The sequence below is a fragment of the Phaenicophaeus curvirostris genome, chromosome 8 (assembly GCF_032191515.1).
Source record: "Phaenicophaeus curvirostris isolate KB17595 chromosome 8, BPBGC_Pcur_1.0, whole genome shotgun sequence".
Classification (NCBI taxonomy): Eukaryota; Metazoa; Chordata; class Aves; order Cuculiformes; family Cuculidae; genus Phaenicophaeus; species Phaenicophaeus curvirostris.
The window spans coordinates 26648149-26671406 of NC_091399.1; the positions used below are offsets into that span (position 1 = coordinate 26648149).

Here is a 23258-nt window from a genome sequence, read left to right on the forward strand (position 1 = left end):
AGTGACAGTGCAGAATCAGGCTAAAAGCTCTAAATGCACAAAACATTACTTATGCACATTTTATGGTGCATCACTATCTGACAGCTCTTCACTGATCAGGTCATTCAGATCCACAGCTACAATGTCCATTTAGGACCTTGCAGTGAATCCTACTGTCTGATTATTCTAACACTTCTGAAAGGATAAATCAGTATGGCCAAATTCTCTTATTTCCAGATTGCAGTTATAATAATAAACCCCTAACTCCTACAACAACCACTTAGCAATATACAAATGCTCTAAAATACCGTAGCTATGAAATCTAACAGTTATAACTTTGAGACCTATCAAAATTGTTCTGCTTTCCAAGATTTAGTCAAGCTTATCTGGGAAATTTGTGGGAATCATACATGCTTATCTGCAGATGCTAGTTCAAAGGACAAGTCTTATGATTTCAGAATATATTTTTCCATTTTAATTGAACTCAGGATGTTGAAAGCATGCTGTAAAACCCAGCCCTTCTCCAGTGCCATTATTTCCTCCAAAACTGAGTGTTCCGAGTGGTTATTGTTATGGAAATGAATGAAAAATGTCAAGAGATTCTGAATTTCAAGTGTTCTGCTACTGATATCAGATCAGACTGTACTGAAATATGTAATTAATGGTGTATCTGCCCAGTGTACTGAATTACACTGCTTTTATAAACTGAAATAAATATTTCTTGTATGTATACACCCAGATGGTTGACTTACATTAGCTGTATGACCTATAACTTTGAATATCTTTATATGCAGTTAAAATCTCACACATACTGTTTCATCACCATAGTTTCTTGAATTTAATATGATATTAATTCAGCAAGTCACATAAAAAGCATTTGAGATGAGTTAGAACAAACAGTAAGAATCTCACCTAATCTAAAGATCCAGTAACAAGGGGAAGCTCAGTTTTTTAATCTTGCTTCAGAAGAGAAACTCTTTCACATAATCACTCAAAATTTTAATTTCTTTACACAGAATGAAATTCTAAATGGTTTTTGACAGTTGTAACTCTTATGCAAACCTATTTCATTTCAGTAGCTGAACACCAACTCATACCGTAATGAAAAGCAAATCTTCAAAGTTTCTCTCTCTCTCCCTTAGCATTTAGTACAAATTGATGACAAAATGTGACCGCTATCACAACACCTCTCCTTGCAGATTATTTTCTTAGTTAGCTTTGCACATTTAGTCAATGATGCTAAGATACTAAAATCACTTTTCTGCCTTTTCTTTCAATTTATCAAGACTCAATCTCCCTCCAACTTTTAGTCATCATGTAAGTTGAATAATACTAGTTGTATGTGGATTGATTTGAGTGCAACAGTTAAATAAAATATATGCTATTTCACATGTAAATTTAGTGATCTAATTTAAGCAGCGGAATTTTTGAGTACATGTATCACAGATGGCACAGTATTTTATCTTTCGATAGGTCTCCTGTTATAAACTGTAAACTTCACTCAATAAGCTCAGTAAAACATTTCATATATCTAAACTGACTCCTAATTGTGTGCTGACATTTGTAATAGTGCAACAATCCCACGGACCTTTCTATTTTATTTGGCAAAGTGCTCTTTACAATATCATTCGCTCTCTGTCTCTCTTGAGATATATAAAGGTTTAACTGGAGCTCCAGGATACGCTGCACACGGTCAGAGAATTCATCAACAGCCAGCCAACCTCTTTATTACTCCTTCATTCCCTGGGTTTATGAAAAGGGCTGTTAATTCAGTAGGCAGTACTTACCTCTGTCCCGATGCTGCTGGAGTGATGGCCCTGATTCCTCCTGCACTTGCACTGTTCTAAGTCTGCAATAACTCCACTGAAATCATCAGTAAAACTGGTCTTTGCGAGAGGAAAATGAAGCCCTTTATCTTTCAGAGAGTAAGCGTTCCTTCTTACTGTAAAGTAAGTGCTTTTTCTGTACTGAAGCTATTACAAAGGTCAGAGTGCATCTCGCAAGGCCAGAGACATTTTACTTTTATGACCAAATTTCAGTTTGAATAATTACAACAGCCAGTTAAAAATACGTTTTCAACAAAAAGGGGCAACGTTTTCATGAAAACATTTTCCTTCCATGCTGCATTTTCCCCACTGTGTCAAATGCACATTCGTTCTTTCTTTTCATTCTTAAATGTCTATATGCTGTTTAGCAGCCACGGCATTTCATCCCAGAGGTGGCTGCATTACACAGTGGATAAAAGGAACTCTTTTATAAATAGTAAAGTTAATTATTTCATCTTATTTCTTCATTTCCACCAAGATTAGCTGTTATAAATAAATACATTTACAGTCATCAAATACTACTGTCTAATTTCCCATTAGATTCATTCTCTACACTTCTTTTCCATAAAATCAGACTCAGCTTTTTTATACAAAGAGGGCACATGATTTTTAATTCCACTAGGATTATGTCTTTGGGTCAAAGCATAACTGCCTACAATAAATAGAAGCATAAAAGAATGCCTTGGAAATGGAGAGACAATATGCTGGACCTGTTTAAAGGACATCTGGTGCCCCAATTCACTGATAGCAATGCTGAAGGGCATTTGTTTTCCCCTGCTATGTGAAAATTCAATTTCCCTTGAACCAGGGGCAAATCATATTTTTATCGATTAAAGGGAAGGAAAAAAAGCAGACAGATACCCAATTTTGTGGGTATCACACAGAGCATCTCTGGCCTTGCATATGGTGTACTACTGCTTTAAATAAAATACTGTTTGGTTTAATTTCTTTAGACAGCATCCAGATCTAGGGAGCCAAGTGTGCATTTGTGGGAACACCAATGGAGAAACAATTCTTAATCTTTACATTTAGAGTTAGCCTCAGGCCCTGACTATTATTCAGTAGAGCAGCTTGGCAGAGAAGGTATATAATGTTTTGTAAGGTAAGAAAGGGTCTCCATTCCCCACCCCAGCACCAGATGGAACTAATGAACTGCAATTAAAGTATCGTTTGCTCCATTCACAGATGAATTGACAGACTAACTACAGGGGAAGTATGCTCCATTATTACTCTGGAAAGGAGGTGCAAACAGAGCTTTTAAAATCCTAATAATTGTGTGCCAAGCAACCTCTGCATCCCTCTTACCTGCTCTGAATTCTCTCAAGTTACTGCAGCTGCCTGCCAGTCCCTAAAACACCTCCAAGAAACTCTTCTTGATGACAGCATCCTCACAGTGGCTCCTGGATGCACACCTTGCGCTGACTGTATGTGCTCTGCACGAGTGACTTTTTGGTGTGACTTTCATTCACATGACGAGAGTAAATGCCTTTTCAATCAGCTCTTGAGCAGCTGTGAACAGCTGGAACATTGAAAGACAGCCTGTTAGAGCTGGATCCCCTCCATTCAACTGTTCTACCACTGTGGCAGCACCTGAAGCTCCCAAAAGCAAGGGGAGGTGATGGAGATTCATCCTCAACTACTGTGGGGCAGCTGCCATCCACTGGGCTGCTACAACCAAGGAATGGCTCCACGTTTTGAGAGGGTGGGAGGCAGGGGGTCCTGGGCCCAAATGCAGAGAGAGTAACAATGTTATGAGGATTTACTGAAGCCCCAGCCTGGCCAGTGGGTACAATCTCTTTAACAGCTTTAGTGCTGGTGAGCAGCAGGAAACATTTGGAATAGTAACATTCAGAGCTGAAATCTGCTCACGACAGATGGGAAAGTGAATTCACTCCTGGATGGCAGACACCACAAAAGATTAGTCACAGAGACACAGGTCTGAACAGGCACCATAGATAGAACCGGGCATAAGTTTAAGGTCTCTTAATCCTTTGTGAAGAGAGTTTCTCTTCTACCATTCCCTCCAGAGGGTTCACTGCTCTGCTCTTGGTTCCACATCCAACGGGGGAACATGTAAGGACATTAAGTGTTAGGTACAGTCATACAACAGTCTACATACAAGTCTGAACCAGCTCAGTGGAGATAATTCAGTCTACTTGTTACAAAGAAAAGGCGTTCCCTCAAACACACACGATTAGCTTTTCCCTCTTCACTTCAAGAAGAAAACGCAAATTCAGCAAAAAATAGTCCGCGTCCAGCCAATGCTCCAAAACCTGAGAAAACCTAATGTTCTTGTGCCAACGGGAGGAATGAATTTCAGAATAAAAGGCTGTCAACTAAAACTGCCAACCATGCTCACATACTCTACAGTACTGTTGGCTTGAATATCCCAGCTGAGTTTAGTCACTACAGAACCAGAACAAAATAATTCCAGCCATTTCAAAACTCAGTTTTGCACTGGAAGGATTCCAGATAACTTTGGACTGTAATCTAACTGCAGTGAGATATGTCCAGGTTTTTCTATATCCAAGTGAACTCTAATACATCTAGCATGTTTGTAGGACATGGTGTATAACAATTGAAAGCTTTCACATATTGTTCACTATAACCACTTCCATGGAAAAATACTCAACAGTTATTATTCCTACACTTGGAAAAGGTACTCCAGCTGTCTAGCCAGACTGCTACGTTTTTTGGTATCTCTCTCACTCGTCTACTTATTTTTTCCCCTGTCCCAGAGCAGAATTCATTTACAGACCCAGTTTTATGGTGACAGAAATAAGTAATTCTTAAGAACTTAAGTAGAGCAGATAAACTTTCTGCCGTACTAAGAACGTGAAGGACAGCACCTCTGTCATGTCTTTACCAAAACGCTGAACTAAGTACAACAACACGCTAAATAACTGCACATACCCACTAGAAGATATAACACAGCCAGAAGACAATTAACCACTATTTACCTTGCCTTCCTTTGCTAACGTGGAGTTAAGTGTCTAGATCAGGTATCTGGAATCTCTTTAGTCAACAGAGGAGGGGCAGAAAATTTCACCTATCTTTAGATAACTCTTTCAGAAAAGCACTTTTCAGAGACGCTTATTAAGACTGCCTGAAGGGAGGTGAAGGAACTATCTGAACCAAATGTCTACTCTCCACACTGTCAAAGTGACCCACCAAAAGCCTACCTGCATTAGGGATTTTACATCTCAACCTTATGTCATTTCAATGAAGTTCTCGGTATTTTATATTTAATACGTTAAGAATACAAATTCCGTCAGTTAACTATGTTTAATGCAAGCCTTTCATTTTCACTGGGATGGGAGCTCTTGCCCGCAGTAGCTATCTCCTTTTACATCAGCATTCTGTGTCAAGAAGCTGCACCCTACGACATTAAGGGTCTAAAACTTTTATGACTGTATTCTGTAACACTAAAATGAAATCATCCAAATCAATGCTGCAGATCACAGAATGCATCATTGGGAGCTCCTCACCATTAAAAAACCATGTCTCGTGATCTATGTTGTAAATACACACTCAATCAATTTTTAAAACATATAATGCTCTGAGCTTGTAGTGATGGTAATGGGAACGGCAAGGATGTCACTGAGATATTCCTGTCCAAATGCCTCCCCTGAGTGGAATATGTTTTATTGAACTGATATGTGAAACTATCGAGACAGTTGTTACAAATACAGATGCACAGTTACAGCCAGACTTTTCTAGAACTGATGACTAAAGTTATGGCTTCTAATAATGCCAAAAACTGGTTTGGTAAGTGCAGTACTTACCAAATAAAAACTGATTTGTTAAGTCCAGTACTTCTGTAATCATAATGGTGTGGATCATATAATAAGACTTCATGAACTTACCTTCAAATAATCTTCCACACAGAGGCTTATAAATGTGTTTTCCTCTGATAGATAAGGTAATGGTCCAGCAGAATTCTAACTTTTTTTCCTGCAAATTTATTCAAATGACAATGAAAATCAGGCTATAGTATAGCCTTGATATTACACGGGTGATTATAGGTGATTATTTAGGAATCAGACAAGGAAGTAGAAAAGAAAACTCAGCCCTGAAGCTAGTCTGAATGAAAGTATACCACATCATTTGCAATTCTCCTGTTCTGCTGCCATGCACAAGAACATAAGAAATGAAAGCATCTACCAAGAAAAAAGTGGGAAAGGCTGCTGATCAGACTACTTAGCATCCAAAGGGCATGAAACAAAGAAGTGAAAAGGATCTAAAACTTGCTGCGTGCATCTGCAGTCCACTCAGCAGCGCTCTGTGGAACTTCTTAAACTGTGACATTGTAAGGTAATTTGGAGTGCAATTGTACTTTAAATAAAGACACCTCTCCCAGGAATTAGAGTAATCAATTACTGCATGTTAGGCACAGCAGATATAAATTTTGTGTGAGCCTTTAATTTGAAAAGAATAAGTTTGGTGCTTATTAGAAAAGCATGCACTTTGTAAAAATAGCATTTTAAAATAAGTTTTTCAGCTGAGATTTTCTGTATCCTATTGCCTTTCTAACCACTCTTTTCAATGCATTGCTTTTGCACATCAGATGCTCAGTTACACTTTGGAGTCTTTCACTTTTAAAGCAATGACTTATCTGTACACATCGCTATTGCTGATTTCTTCAAAATGTTTAAAACTATTAATAAAAAATAAACCTCTACCTGGGTTTATTGTAGCAGTGTTTTACCTCAGAGGTTTAAGGTCAAATCTAGATCACACAAATTTGTGTAACCAGATAGTTTCATCAGTCTGGAAAGCAGTACTTCATGTACATCACAAAAGACCAGTATATATTAGTTGCACCACCAACCTTTGTTCAGGAGAGAAGCTGAAGTCTGGGACAGCATTACAGTGAACTGGGTCTGCTGCAAACTCACTGAACTGGAAACGTTTTATTAGGTGCCAAGGTATGACATTGGTCTGTCACTTTTAGGGGCATTCAAACTATTCAAGCTCTTTACAAATTATTCAAGCTATTTTCAAAGGGTAAGGAGGATACAATTTTGAAATCAGATCAGGAATCTAATCGCAGTTTACAGGGACAGACAGTCCTTATTCCTAGATGTCCAATTGCATGCAGAATGAATTGTCTGCAGTTGTAGAAGGCAGGGAATATTCATACCACAAAATCATCGTGCTTCTGCAAGTAGACTTTGTGATAGCCTACAATGGAATGAAGGGGCAGAGAGACCAAGACATTAGAAACAAGGTTTTCTGCTTAAAATATAATATCCAAATATTTAAACACAGTGGTCTGCTGTGAGGTTGGACTGCATTACTTTTAGGTATGAACAGGATACACCACAAAACCCTCAATTTTCAGTATTTTTCCAACACAGAATCATGGAATGATTTGGGTTGGAAGGGACATTAAAGATCATCCAGGTCCGATATTCCCGCCATGGGCAGGGACACCTCCCACTGGACTGAGTTGCTCACGACCTCATCCAACTTGGTTCCGAACACCTCCAGGGATGGGGCTACCATGGCTTCTCTGGGAAACCTGGGCCAGGGCCTCACCACTGCCACAGTAACAAATTTCTTCCCGATATCTAATCTAAATCACCCCTCTTTCAGCTTAAAACCATTCCTCCTCATCCTATCCCTGCACTCCCTGATACAGAGCCCCTCTCCATTTTTCCTGTAGGCATATCCACCTTTTATTTACTACCAGAATTTTATAATACTAAGATGTCTGCAACACCATCAGTCATGCATAACTTCATAATCAGATTTAGGAAAAACAGCACAAGAGATTTCGACGAATGTTAGCAGAATATGTCTGCTTTTACAGCTAATGAAAACATCCTACAGAAGTGTTCCCAATTCTGTTTTCTAGATATTTCATGGGAATGCCATGTGCTTCAGTGAGAAAAAAACAATCAAGAGGCTTAAATTACTGAGGGCACTGTTTCATTTTCAGATGTAATACAGGCTATTTGGTCAAAGAGGTGCTTTGGAAAATGTTCCTGCTTCTATTTGTGCCATGTCCACTGATTATAAACAGCAGTTGCTGATGATAGAGAAATGCAAACAGGAATAAAACACTGGCAAATGTCACCTGCCACCTCTCAAATTTCCTAGAATGAATTGAAACATCTTCCTCACTTAGAAGAGAGAAACCAGCTCCTGATGCAGCATCCTACGTAGCAATGCTGTCTGTGCAACACAACATCTGACCTCCCGACTTAGGTGGGGGATGTAAATGTTTAAAACCAGATTAAAGATCTGCTGTTCAGACCAGGCTTGGATTTACAGGGATTTTGTGGCAGTGAGGAGAGGGGGAGAAGGCGGTAGCGGCTGGCTGAGTTAACACTGCTCAATTCACAGTGGAAGTGAAGGGAAATTTGCAGCACACAGCAAGCACGGCTTTTCCACTTTTCCTCAAATGAAAGTTTGCATCATGTTCTATTAATGCTATCTGGATGCCACTGCAAAGGAATCTGAGCCCACAGTTTACCCTATTGAATAAGAATAATAGCAGCATATTGTGGACTATTTCATCAGGTTTTCTTCAGCTAATTTCATTCCTCTCATGCTGTAAGATCACTCATAGCAGCTCAGAAATGCCTAATGAAAAGAGAAATAGTGTACCTGATTCCAGTCATGCTGTTCTAAGGGAATTAATAGGAGTCATCATTACCTTAAACACTTCCATTCAGTGGGTTTTATGATGAGCTCAAGGAAAGTAAATGCTGTTTCAAATAGGTATCTCTATATATTAAATCAAATAAATGAATGATAAAGTGCTGGCACTTTTTGGCTGTAACCCCATTATTGCTTAGAGCCATTTCTAATGCAAATGAAGAATGAGGTAGCAGAGCTATTTAGCAATTTTCTTTGATGGGCAGTGCTGACTGCTGGAAAGTAGCAGGAATGCAACTGCTCAGATGTGGAGTGCTCCAACATGTCTGCTAAGATTCCTTCACACATCTAACGATCACTCCCTGCTTCTGCAAAGCATGATCTTTAAACAAGGCTCAGCTGAGCAATTCAAGCCTATCTTCGCAGGGAGGCCAAGACACAAAATCTGGGTCTAGCCATACACAATTTTAGGAGAAGTGCAGTTTCCAGTGAATTCACTTAGGAAGTTCTATTTCTGCAAGTTTATAGAAATGCACTTGATATGGATTTGATCATCGCTTGGTCATCCAGGACTCCCTCCCGCGTAAGTATGAACTTACTTAGGCAAGAATACACTCTTTTTCTTTTGGAATGTCAGAGTAGAGCATCGGGGCCATTTGGGAACCCTGACTAGTGGATATCTTCATAGCTCTGCCACAGACTTGCCGGATGATACCTGTGCACAGCTTGACAAATGAGTTTTACAATCAGGAAAATGGGGAAATTAAAGCTGATTTAACGTCCTGGAGCGCTTTAAGGTCTGTGGGCGATATGCATGAAGAAGTGCTAAATATTATTAATGAAAGCTAACTGGAGGAAGAACACTGACTTCAATCTTGGGAAGGAAGATGGGCTTAGGAACAGTCCCTATATTTAATAAAACATTGCATCAGGCCAGTAGGAGGTTGTCATCAAGTAAGAGCGTTACATGCAAAATGTGGTGGGTTATGTATCTATGGTAAATTCAACCACAGAAAAATTATTCAGAGACTGCAGACTATGTGGACAATGTGAAATGGTGCATAAACATCATCTTTACAATGCAATAGCATGGGCTCTCTTCAGCATATATAGAGGAAAAGAATAGGCCATAGCTAACCTCAATTTCTTGGGCTTCTTTGATGTTTTCATCTCATGAATGTTGGGTATGGTACAGACTGGAACCCTCAGGCTACCAGGATACAATGCTTCTGGCTGCAGCCCAGATCCCAGACCTTCAGACCCAATAACACAACATGAAAAGAGGCAAAGAGGGAGTGAGGAAGCGGACCAGACCCCCACGTCTGCACTAGTCACCCCAAAACACAGAGCAGCCATCCTACTAACAATATCACAAAGCAGATGGAGTCCTTCATAGGATGTGTGGCGGGAGGCACTCACAGACCTGAACGTACCTTCTCCAGCCCTTAGCACACACTGCAACACACTTAAGTATATTGTTGCATCCTAGGGAAAAGTGAGACATTCATAAAGTGAATGAAAATGTAAATAAAACCACTTCCACTAGGACAGCAGCAGGTCTGGAAAACTAGGCAGACCTTACTGAAGAAAACAGCAAGGAAAAAAACCTCAGAAAATTGTTTCCCAGTCAGACTGAAGGTTTAGAGGATGCTAACCAGCATTTTTACGACAATATTTCACTATTGTTTTGCTCAGACTTTTCCATCTGAGGAATGACTTCAGAAATGGAGAAGCAGGGCTTGCTGAGATCCATATGTTGTGGTGGCAAAAGATGTACCACTGAGCTTTTTCCACAAGACTGGGCAGGGCAATCTGTCCTCAAAGGGCATATTTACAGGAAATCATCAAAGATAAATTTGTGGTTTCCACTTTCCTGATTGGGGCGGATGGTACTGTATGATTGCTATTCCAGGTCCTCAGGTTTCCTGCTGCTTTCAATACTTCGCACTTTAAACTGTCTTACAACTGACTTTGGTCTTTTTTTTTTTCTTATTTATTAAAAAAACACTTCCATCCATTTAACTAGTTAATGCTTTTACAGCCTTTTGAAGTTGTAAAGCACTGCAAATTTAGAAACTGTTCTTAATAATCATTTGGACAAATGGATCCAGAAAATTGCATATTGATGGAAGGAGTTTATGTTCTTTGCAGTCAAATATTTCCTTACTCGTTTCATGCAAAATTGCTTGGCCAAACAGTTTTTCCCAAGGCTCCCTCAATAATGAATGTAAGTTACTTTCATTCCTGGCTCTTCTCCGAACCCATGAGGAAAGGGTAAAGCATAATGACATAGGTCTGTTGTCTCCTGTAACCCTCTGGGACTGTTTTCTCTAATGTGATTGTTTGAAAATCAGCAGTTTTCTGCCAGGAAATAAAACAAGCCATTTTCCTTCCAAGTAGCACTGAAAAAATCTGAACGCCACAGAGCCTGCTCGCTCATGCAACATCAATTTTTAAAAGAATCAATTTTGTAATCTTTCAATTATGGTTTATTATAATGATAATAATCACTGAGATATCAGGGGTTTTTCCACTGCTAGTGCTGGCTGCTGGCTGTCATCAAAGCACTTTCAGCAATGCTGAGACACCTGGACTAATAAAGCAGGCATTATTTATTTATACTTTAGTTTTACTTATTTAGAAACATATTAAACATCGATTCCCTCAGCATTGGTGATGTTATAAAACCTAAAAGCAAATAAATTATATCTGTAGTACAGAAAGACCTAAAAGTCACTGCCAGTCTGGCTATCTTGTACCATCGTAACTGAAAAGTACTTACAAAAAGCCGAAGCAAACCACACGGACCTCTCTCCTCACTAACATTATGGAACACATGCAGTGCATCTCTGTGTGAACACCTCTTGTGCTGGAAGCTCACAGAAAGGCTGGCTGAGCTCCCTATACCTTCCACATTGAAATCATTACACTGTCTGGTACACTTGAGCATGGACAGGAAGCATTTGTAATAACTCGCATATATACATATGTATAAACTGCTGAAAAACAGCTCCAAGCCTTTATCAATGCTTGCCTGGACACAGCTACATACTCAGCTAACAGGGAACACGCATTGTTCATACAGCAGGTCATGCCAGAGCTTAGCCTCTACCAGCATGAGCACAATGGGTCTACATTATGTTCACATTTTACAATAAAAGCCTACAGAAAAATCATTTGGTTTCTGATCAAAATCTGAGCTCCCTGCTGTTTTAATTCCTGTAACCAACAATCATCAATAAATAATCACGCGCAGCTTCTGCATCCCGCTGTGATATTTTCTTTTTTTTTTTTTTTTAAATACTGGATGTATTGAGTTGGGATCTGCAATTCCAGATCAGACTTTCAAGTGCTCTGCTCCGGGATTCAAGTGGAAGAGCAAGCTCAAGGGCAAGGGCACAGAGGGGAGAGCTGTGCTTCATCATATACCTTGCAGGTCTGTGAGCTGTTTTAAAGGAGATTGTGCCAAGAAGAGAAGATCTGTTCAAGTCAATGTGTTTTACAATCAAAGAACAAACGGCTGAAAGAAGAAAGCTATGTGGTTGAGATAGTTATAAACAACGAGGCAGGAAAACAAAGAGAAAAATGTGGAAAACATCAGTAAAGTAATGATAAAGAAGGAAAAAATATTTGAAGGGAAGCAACAAACATATCAAATGGAAAGAAGTATCCCATTACAGAGAAGAACAAGGAGGAAGAGAACGAGGAAGAGTCTGCGACCAAAGTACAGAGGCAACATTGCAGCCTGTGATTTGAGTTAGCTAATCCGAATGGAAGAGTCTGAGATAGGCATAAGGAAAAGGCACAGAAGTTGAACTGCTTCAGGAATTGCTTGGGGCTGGGCCTCAGGCCTCACAGACAACGCACGCCTCTGTACGCACTGAGCTCTCCCGGCATTCGAACAGAGAGTCAAACAGTGTGCAGGCTCTGAAAACCACCATGCAACCACGTACACTACGGCTCACAAGTTCAAACCGCCATTTATAATCACAGAATCATAGAATCACCAGGTTGGAAGAGACCCACTGGATCATCGAGTCCAACCATTCCCATCAAACACTAAACCATGCCGCTCAGCGCCTCATCCACCCGTCCCTTAAACCCCTCCAGGGAAGGTGACTCAACCCCCTCCCTGGGCAGCCTGTTCCAGTGCCCAGTGACCCTTTCTGTGAAATTTTTTTTCCTGATGTCCAGCCTAAACCTCTCCTGGTGGAGCTTGAGGCCATTCCCTCTTGTCCTGTCCCCTGTCACTCGGGAGAAGAGGCCAGCACCCTCCTCTCCACAAGAACTAGAACAGAAAATTAAACCCTGCCTTTGTAAAGAGCAAGAACTGTCACCTCCAAGGAGACAATCCTGTATGTGGGTCCCTCAAACACCTCACCTGGCCTCAGCTCTCTTCTGTAGCACTTCCACCCCGGCAGCCTGGAGATGCCTTAGGATTCCCATTGGCTGTGGGAAAGAGCTGCAGGGAATGTGGTAGAAAGGTGGAACCCCGCAATCCCCTTCCATTGACAGGAAAGTCTTCTCTGCCTCCTTGGTGGGGATGAGGCTGCCAGCTTCATCTGTGGCTCCTCAACCCCTTCTACCATCATCTTTACCTCCCAGTCAGGTCTAGACCGCTCCTTGGGGATACACGGGATAGGACACTGGGCAGTGGAGGGATGCCAGAAGGTGAAGGCATTCATTCATTCATTGAATAAAGAAATCAAGCCATTTGTCTCTGAAATGTAGGCAATTAACATAAGCTAATTAAATACCACACTGCTAGACCAAAGACATTTTCTATTGATGTCATTTGGTATAATACCTAGAAAAATCAATGCAATTATATTTTTAATGCCTAGTTCATAACAGCTTAATTCACACTGCTTAATTCTGCTTTGGAGTGAAATGGATTTGATTATGTAATTCCCACTTCAACAAGTTTGGCATTTAAAGGCAACATTGAATCATGACATTATTTTAAGGAAATACACAAAGTATTGAAAACTAGGGGATGATCTTACCATAGCCTTACAAATCAGTGTAGTCTGATCTGGATATACAAATACCAAAATGTCTTCATTGTAATTCATTTTCTTGCCATTAAAATAGTTTGGGAGCTTGCTCTATGGATTCCTGAGCTAAGCACTTTTAACTTTGAGCTCAATATCTCAATATCCAAATTGAGAGGCTTGTGTATCTGTGTCAAAGCACTGTCTTTTCCTACTTGTTCTTGCACATTCTGCCTCTGGATGTGAGAGAAGAGGAACTTGCTCAAGTGGCTGATGAGGCTACTCAGTAGTAGAAAATACTAAAACAAAATTGTGACAGATGACAATGAATACGTTTACATCTCACATACAGCTAAGGAGAGATGGAGTTCTACTCAGCACCAAGTTGCCTCAATTTCCCTAACACATCAAACCTCTGAAGGATCTGAAATTAATTTTGAATTTTTGTTCAATGCAGCCAAGTTGCAAGACACAGCTACTTCCAATAGCTTAATTTCAAAAATGTTCATTGTGAAGGCTGTATGTTCCATTTGATTAAAATGAACTTGTAACCATTGGTTTTAAAATAATCATAGTTTGAAGGACACGGAGACTGGGCACAAACTTTACTACAATTCTGTGCAAAATGTTCTTTTTACAGGAAGTGCAGTAGTATTGTAAAATGTAATTAGATATAATCTCTATTTTCATTAGCTATTAACATTACGTAAAGATAAACTAAAGCGTAACAAGTCTTTTCATTATCACATAATAGTTATTTTAATGGTTACATTACAAGCAATATAATACTATACCTACTTCCACCTCTCATATTAGTGGGCAATTATTTTGGAAATTTTGATTATAATCTGCCCACAGAGACTAATGTATTAACGTCACCATTTCAGTGTAATGATGACCATAGTTTTGAAATCAATACGATAGCCTCAGGGAAAAATGTAAAGCAATAACGAAGAAAATATTTATATTATATGCCAGTCTTAGTCCTGCTACATAGACAGACAAAATTTAAGAGACCCATGCGGAGCTGCTCTTGCTACTGCTATCCTGAAGTTGGTCAAATACATGTGACAGCAGTGATTATTGGTTCAAAACCAGAGGAAAACTTTTAAGTGTTCCAGAATTAAAAACTTGGTATTGAATAACTGGAATAGATCATCCCCAAGTAGCATCCTAATCCTAAACCATATCCAGAACTGTTCCCTGAAATACTGTTTCCCACTGGTATAAAATGAACTGGCCTTTGTCACTCATCTGTTCATTGCCTTTCTCTCAACCAAGCAAAGAAGTTTGGCTTGGCAGGAAGCCACAGGTGCTCAGCCAGGTCTAAGCACTATATAAAGCTTGAAGATATCGTGAGGATATCCCTATATAAAGTTAAATGAAGTTTCATATCCACAAGGCACTCCGTGAATGAGACCTAAAATACCTCTACGAGTGAGAAGGCTCTAAGATGCCACTGCAGCTAAAAGTCCCTGGAAGGATCTGTACAGTGGAGCTGAAATCCAGCCCTGTTGAACACTGTGCCTTCTTGGAAGAAGAGGTAAAGGCAATTTAAGACCATGAAATAAGCCCAGAGGAGTTAAGGACCACTGCTTTCTCCTACTCCAAATATGAAACATATTTCAACAGTGTCACCACTAATATAAAATCAGAGCGGCACAGAGAAAGAGAGAGGGGAAAAAAACAACACTCTAAGCTCCAGCAAAGACACATTTTCCCTTGATAAAGAAAAAGCTACTCATGACAAATGCTAGTCATATTTCTTAATGGACTGGAAGAAGGTGTGGAGACAACGCTAAGATGGATGGACAATGGATGGACACAGGACAGGAAAACAAATAATACTTGAACAAACAAACTAAAATTCTTCTTTTAGTGGAAAACTGCTTTGCAAATACTCTCACTACTATTTTCATTCTCTAATATTTTGATTGATTGTGAAATGTCAAGAGACTACTACTAATTTCATGCGGAAGGATGTGCCAGAACATTAATGTGTTTGGCTGAAAGCAGGTTATAGAGCAGCAGAAACATGTTCTGTTTTGCAGTTCCAGACCATTCCAAACCCAAATTAGCACTGTAAGAGATTGAAATGCCCTCATAGTAAGGATACAACATTCAAAAAGCCCTGTGGGCATGAATTTCTGCACAGCAATATCTCCTACTTTCCTCCAGAGTCCCTTTTTTTTCAGGGAAGTCAGGTTGCAAAAAGAGGATAAATATTCTTTGCCTCACAAAGGCATTTTGAGTCTTAAATGATATCTGCAATATTTTCAGAAATTCTCTCATGGAAAATGTTTGGGATGCTCTTCAGAGACAAGAGCACTAGCGTCTCTAATGAATGTACTTCAAGGAAAACTCAGAAACAACATATGGAAAGCAAACTGAACACAGAGCACATATTTTTGACATTTATCTTTGTTTTTATTGCTAAGATAAAAGCATGCTGTTTGTTTCTTAGAATTTCATCTGCTATCACTTTCTTTCCTTTCTCTGTGTCTTATTCTACACTACTGACATCATCTGCAGCAATTTTTAAAAGTTTTGCAGCAAATCTGTGCCTTGGAAGTTTTAATGAGTCATGTGGAGACTGTTACCAGACAGGGAGTTCATGCCTCCTTTCCGTAAGCAGTGTGACTATAGCAGAGAGGATGTGCTTGCTGGGATAACCGACTTTGAAAAATAAAAGCAAAGAAAAAGAAGTCTCCAAAGACCAGGATGCGACAAAACCAGCAAACTTGCAAAGAACAAATATGAGCATTTAGAAACCTTTATTCTATTCCAGTTGCTTGTTTACTGAATACTAATGCACTGGGCAGGGTTGCTCAAGTTCTGAGACGAGTGGTGTCTCCGGTATGCAGTCCCAAATGTTACTACAAACAAGAATTGTTTACAAAATCTTGAAAATAGAATGGCTGAATCTTTGAACATCTGCATCAAAAAGCATTCCTCTTCACAACCAAACGAAGCCACGTGTTGATCGATACCCAAGATATCAGACAAAATATTTGAGGACACACCTCAAGATTGATAATAAATTCCCACAGTGGTCGTTATTTTTCTGAACTGTTACAGCTTCCAAAACCCACTGAAGACACGAATGCTTGAGAGAAATCATACATGCTGTTCTTGTGCGTGTTACTCTTTAAATGCATAGCTGCCTCGCTGTCAAAAGCTCAGAGAATTTGAGTATCACAGGAGCTATATAGAATGCAGTCAGCAATTGTTTTCTAAATGTAGGTTGTACCATATCCCAAAAGCACATCATGTGCTCCACAAAGCATGGTTGTGAATCCTGAGTTACCTTCAAAGATGTTTGCAGTAAATCCACATGCACACATACATATTTGTACAGTTTCACTGTTCTGAAATTGCAGCCTGATATGGGATACATGATAACAGACATATAAATAAAACAGTGTAGAACATCTGTTTTGTTTTTATATGGGTAAAGTTACACATTGAAGATGTGCATAAGCAAATACCTAGTTAACACTGAGTTCTAAATTAATTTAATGAGAATTTTTCACCATTTCCCTCCAGTTTTCCTCACGCTGATGAGTAACGAGGTCTCACAACACAGGCTTGATTTCCTACCAATTAAATTTTCAGTGCAGTATTTGTTTACTAATCTTTCTACAATTTTTAGGTAAATTACTCCAACACCAGTACAGGCTAAACTGTGTCTACTTTTAAACAGCTTTTCTTTCGCTGTGTTGCCTACATGTTCAAAGCTTTGGAAAGATAAACTTTTCTAGGCACCATTCAGTGAGATATTTTAAATTAGTTCTCATATACTAAAAAAGACCTTTATAAGAAAAAGTAAGTTTCACTAGCTAGCGGATGGACAGATATACAGAAACTCTGTATTGGAAGCAACAAATTACTGTAGTGTTTTATTCCCTGCCATCTAAAGTTGCTGTCCTCACTTGAGCAGCAACTCGCTAACAGAAAATCACCCAGTGCATCTCATGCAGTTTGATTGCAGTATGTCATCTTTTGCTAAACACTGTAAATACGGCTCAGTGCACTTTAGGGAGCTTCCATTAGAAAACTCACAGTTATCAGTAACCAACAGGTATCACACTAAAGTAATAGCAACGTTGCATTTATTTTCTAATCTATTTAATATATCTTAGAAAACTATTGCTGTGTGGTAACTGGTGATAAGTAAAGACTTCAGTGGTAATCACTCTTAAACACAACTGTTTCATCTGACAGCAAGGCTGAGTTAAAAAAATAGCTTAATTTCCTGATTTTTAAAAAATCAGTTCTGCTCCTTTAAAATTTTAAGCTCCTTTAGGAGGTTTACTTTGTGATCTGAAAAATCAAAAACGTTGAACCATGGAAGATGATTCAGTGACGCTTCTATGAACACCAAAATCTTCATTCAAAATCGAGGCGTTCGGTAATTTTTCCCTCCAAAACTTCTGCCCCTGCAACCATAAAATATCTTCACCACCAGCAGCAAAACTGGAACCACCAGGATTAGTGGGATATGAGCCACTGACTTGCCTAATCCTTTCAAAAGGTAATGGGATGTGAGAGAAGTCAAAGCAGAGTCTCATCTGCGTGTGCAATCCCAGTGTTGCTCATGAGAGATATCAGCAACACTCTCGTTAGCATAAAAGCTCCAGGATATTTATGGGACAGGATGGAAAAGGTGTGCATGTAATTAAGACAATACCAAACACTGTATAAAGATTTAATGTGCAGCTTGTCAAGAGCAGAAAGCAGATTCAGTGGCACTTAAAGATTATGTGATAAATTAAAAGCAATAGAAGTTGGATTAAATCAAAGAACATATGAAAAGGCACAAAGACAAAGTAGATCCTGATTATGCTATTTCTCAGCTTAAATCATTAGGTAAAAAGAAAAAACTCCATGGCAGCAACTACCACAGAATCAATACGCCTCTGAGCCCACGCCAATCTATATGCAGCCACAATTTTATCACATAATATTAGTTAATATTGATATTTTTTAATAAAGTTTCACTTTACTATGTAATTAGTGTAATGTAGTAGGAGCTGTGCTCCTTAACAAAATTGCTGGTGCTTTGTACAGCATTTACCAGCACGTTATAAAAAAACGGATGACTTCTATTGAGTTCCATCTGCCTAATAGAGAAAAATGTTCATCTTAATTAGGAAAATCTTCATAAAGAAATATAAATGCAGTTACTAATGGGCTTCAGGGAATAAATCTAGGACACTCAGGAACAACTGGTGTTTTGCCAGGAAATGGAAGAGTGAATATAAACCCCAAAACAGTTGTTAGCCGTCTGGTGATTGACCACAAATAGCAATAGATGTTGAGGTTTTAAGTGTTTTATAATGAAAAATCTATTTATTTCATTAAGGTTTCATGCTTTAGACCCTTGTTTTTTCAGGTAATAAAGTAGTCTTAGCTGACAATGAAAGTATTTAAACCCTCTATGAATTAAGATGGACAAATCCATTACCATTTTTTGAAGGAATTGCTTTGTTAAAAGAAAGAATGGCGTAATCAGCAGTGGTTCAAGAATGATTCAACACCAAGTACCTGAAAAATGATCACTATATCAAACATATTTTGGGGTTTGCTGTGATGCTCACAGGCAGCTGAGAATGTTTTGCTGACTTCATTGGTGCAGCAGCAGACATTACATCATCATGATAAAGACCATATCAAAATGCAAGCTACAATTCATTTTTATCCTTAAAAACATTTCAACAGGCATTATACATTTCCTCTGTCAGTCTGAATCAGTTTTGCCATCATTTTCTTCCAAGAGTTCTGTAATTTAAAGATGCTGATGTTCTCTAACTCTGCTGATTTTCTTTTCAAAATGAAATGAAATCTTACTCATCTTCCAGATTTTTTTTTTCCAGAGGAAGCTGGTTAATACAAAGCATAGATGGGAAATATGTCCCAAAAATCTAACTCTCTGAGCCAGATTCATTGTCAAGATTCACAACTTCCCAATGAAAAATTGCTTTCTGCAAATATTGCCCAACACTAGATAAGATTTTATGTTTTCTCTGAATGGCCTTGGTAGGGTAACTAATCCAAACATGTAATCAAGTGCAAAAGTAGACACAGCATCGCTATAATTATTCAAGCCAGCAAACAGAAATACAGCACAAAACTTGCGTTCTGGCCACTGAGAGCTCTACTATCTCAGTTCACATAGAATACCACCAAATAATAGAAGTTGCAGCTACCTGAGCTTCAGAGAATGTAGTTTGATTTGTTCTTTGGAACGGCATTTCTACTAGACTACAGCTTCACGTAGATTAGTCAGACACATCAAAAACCACATATTAGCTGAGGTGAAGCTGTGATGACTGCAGTTGTCTAACAGTGTCAATCCAAACTTTAGATGAATATAATTTGCTAGCTCTAAATGACAGTGATATAATATAGACCTCGTATATCACCAAAGTAATAAATAATTAGCAAGCAGAACTCAGTAAAATAGCAGGTTGAGCACACCCCCAAATTTTGAATCTTGATGCAGGAGTCAGTGATGAGAATGATCAATCTTTCTGCCTCAAATGATAAAACAGCTTTCTCACAACCTAACACATAGCACCATCTGGTACAAACTAAGAACTTCTGGAAGAGAAACATAAAAGCAATTTATTTTCTTTGGAATTGTCCAAGATATTAAGAAAAATCCTTCAGGAATAGCTGTTTGACTGCAAATGTGGCTCAGTGAACCTGTATCCTGTGGACATGTTTGTATAGCTAATAACCTCAATAAAATGTTGTTGAATTGAACTGAAGTGTTTGGTTATGGGACGGGTGTTGTCAGAGTTAAGACAGGCTGTGTAGAAAGTCAATTGTCTACCAAACTAGTTGGGTTTCAGAACATTATGTCACGTCTCAAAGGGCATTTTAGGGCATCTGAATACATCTCCTCAGCAAAGTTCAGCAGGCTCTGTCAGGTAGTTATTTATAACAAGTGTGACTAGAAACACCAAAGTAACCTGTGCTTTGGATGATACCAGGATGTGCTTTACTAGCTATTTGCTGGGGCTCAACGTCCTCAACATACAGCAGGACAGGACCCGTTGGATCACACTATCAGCCTCGAGAGGGATGTGGAGCTGCGCCTTCAAACGCTGCTTGGACATTCTGTGCTGAGTGGTTACTCTGAGGTGTGTGTGGTATAATCAAAATGCAGTCTGGATAACATTAGACAGTTTCACTGATATTGGGACAGATTAATTTTATCATTGCTTTTTGAAAGTGACTTTTAATGCAGACTGTTTTCTAAATGATCCTTAAAAGACACTCCTTTCTTCCTCCTCACCTTCACCTAAGGCAATAACATCCAGTAGCATTGATCTATTTGCTGCTAGTTTTCATTAATTTTACCCTCCCTAAGGGTGGTGCAGCTTCGGTGCCAGCTAATTAAAACCTATTTAGGACTGTTCAGTGCACTTTATCAGACCAGAATTAGCTCTGCTATTTTAATGAAGACTACAGTTTTCTCTGTTATTACCAATTAAATGTTGTTATATCATATTGCATTATATTCCTAATGGATGGCAAAGATACAGATGGCTTTAGAACCACTTACCTGGGTTGAGGTGCATACAAAGATGCCACATTTAGTAATTTCCTAACGTTTCTTTAAACCCTTTCACTTGACTCAATACATACGATACACCAAAACATTAGTGGAGTACTGGAAGAAGCTGCCAGCTTTATGGTCCCTCTAGGGAAGTACCAAGTAAAATGCATTAATGAAACATTGTGCGTGTCTGGTAATGAATATTATTTATGTACAACAATTATTCAAAGTGGATGAGCATTCACCGCCTTGAACTCAAATGCTTCACTAATGAAGACTCTCAGAAAAAACATATGTCCCCCAGATTCATAATGCCGCGCACAAGGTTATTTCTCCAGCGTGGATAGCCCATAGCAGAGGGTATTTGGTACTGTTATAGAATTAAAAAATGTTTCATTCCGAAATAAGCAAACTGACCTGTTGGATATTATTTACAGGCAATCCTTGCTTCTCCCATAAACCATTTGTCAATACCAAAGCTGTGGATTTTGAACATGCGCTCAGTGCATCTCCCAAGCAAGCGGGGCAGGACCAGAGCTTTTCTGCAGCAGAGAAGTGACTGCAGACATACCCGTCAGCTGCTTCTCATAACATCCTTTAAAACTCAAGCACCACTAGAATGAAACTCCTGAAAAGTTCCACTAATTACCTACAAAGATGGTACACCAAAGAATAGAAACAGAAACCTCATTACCAGCTCGACAGACTAGAAATCTGTCGCAATCTTGCTATGCATTAGTAGCATACACTGTACATAAGGACAGTATTTTAGGATTAAACTAAAATAGATGTGGTTCCAATCCACTCCGTACATTTTAAAATATGAGTTGAGCTTGATTTCCTTCCAGAACTTTTGCTGGGAACATGTTGAAACAGACCTCTGTTCAATCTAATATTGCAAGCAAGAGTTGATGTTTCTCTAAGGAACCGAAGGAATATTTGGCTGAGGAACCCCAGTCTGTCTCAGCATTATAATAGTCTGGCACAATGCACAGAACTATTTTCACCACCCACTAATCTCTTGTGCTCTCTCTTTACTGCTTCCACAAATGCCACATACCTCTAACAGCCTCATGACCCTCCCTAGAAACAGCAGATGCACCCTGTGAACTGAAGATGTTACAGGAAATGAAACAGATTCCAAACCAAGGTCCTCTGATTAGTAGGGAACTGCAGGATGTTTTCTTGTGATACAGGTGGTGTTGGCTGGCGACAAGTCGATTGTTCCTCTTGTTTCTGGCTGACAAGTGCACTAAATAATGCTAAAACACCACTTAGCATTTGATGTTGAAAAAGGACTAAAACTGAAAGTTACTGTAGATAAAAGGATGTTACTCGATTGCCACTCCAAGAAGTGTGCGGGGGTGGGGTTGTCAGAGTCTTAAAGGGAAGCACATGCAAACACAATGTGATGTGGACCACTAGTCAGGCTCTTTACTATTTTCTCATGTTCTCAAAGCTAGAGTTTTAGTGTTTTTATCAGGTTAAAGAAAAAGAATTTGGGCCACTGACACAAGGCTCCTGAAGAACTTTGTTCATAAGCACTAGGAGAAGTTCAATCTGCCTTGGTGAGGAAATATGTATTGTGTTAATTGTTTTAATTGTTTAGTAATAAGACCTTGAGATGTATTAATTTGTTGAAGAGGAATGGCTTATGCTGGAGATGAGGATACTTTAACATTGGATGATGAGATGCTTTAATAGGATATACTTAGGTCTGGTCTCACAATAAGGATTTTGATAAAGTATTGTAAAGTCACAGTGACCTGACTGACTTAACACAGAAGAGTCATAAACATGATCAAATTTCTGTTTAGCAATGCAATAATGTACCCTTGATCATATTTAACCTGATTAATATGTAAACTGGATGACTTGGATTATTAGAGGGCAATTTTGGAGAATGGGTCTTGTGTGTTTTCTAGATTAGCCTATTTTCATCAGCTTGTTCAGTTAAACCAAAGAAGCTATGATAACCTTGACACATTTATGACACACAGGAGCTTGCTCTGACTCCACAACCACAGCAACAACATGTGCATCACAGTGAACAAGAGGGGCAAGTTCTTCCCTACATTTCAATGCTTTTGAAAAAAGGAAACATCAACTCTAACAAAGTTTTGACAATTTAATAACAACTTCTACTTCTAGAGCTAAGTTAGAATTTCAGACTCAGATCAACTGTGAACACCCACAGCTAGCTCCAGCCTTTCACAACTGCAAATTCATGATGTTCAAATTAAAAAATGAATACTAAGGCACAGCAGCGGTCTGGAAACTCCTTCC

At 39.0% G+C, this 23258-nt stretch overlaps 1 protein-coding gene across 1 annotated transcript in view; it reads right to left on the bottom strand.

The window, feature by feature from the left end:
* Nucleotides 1-23258, bottom strand: part of ST6GALNAC3 (ST6 N-acetylgalactosaminide alpha-2,6-sialyltransferase 3) — a 219707-nt gene that overhangs the window by 50060 nt on the left and 146389 nt on the right. The gene's annotated exons all lie outside the window — the stretch shown is intronic.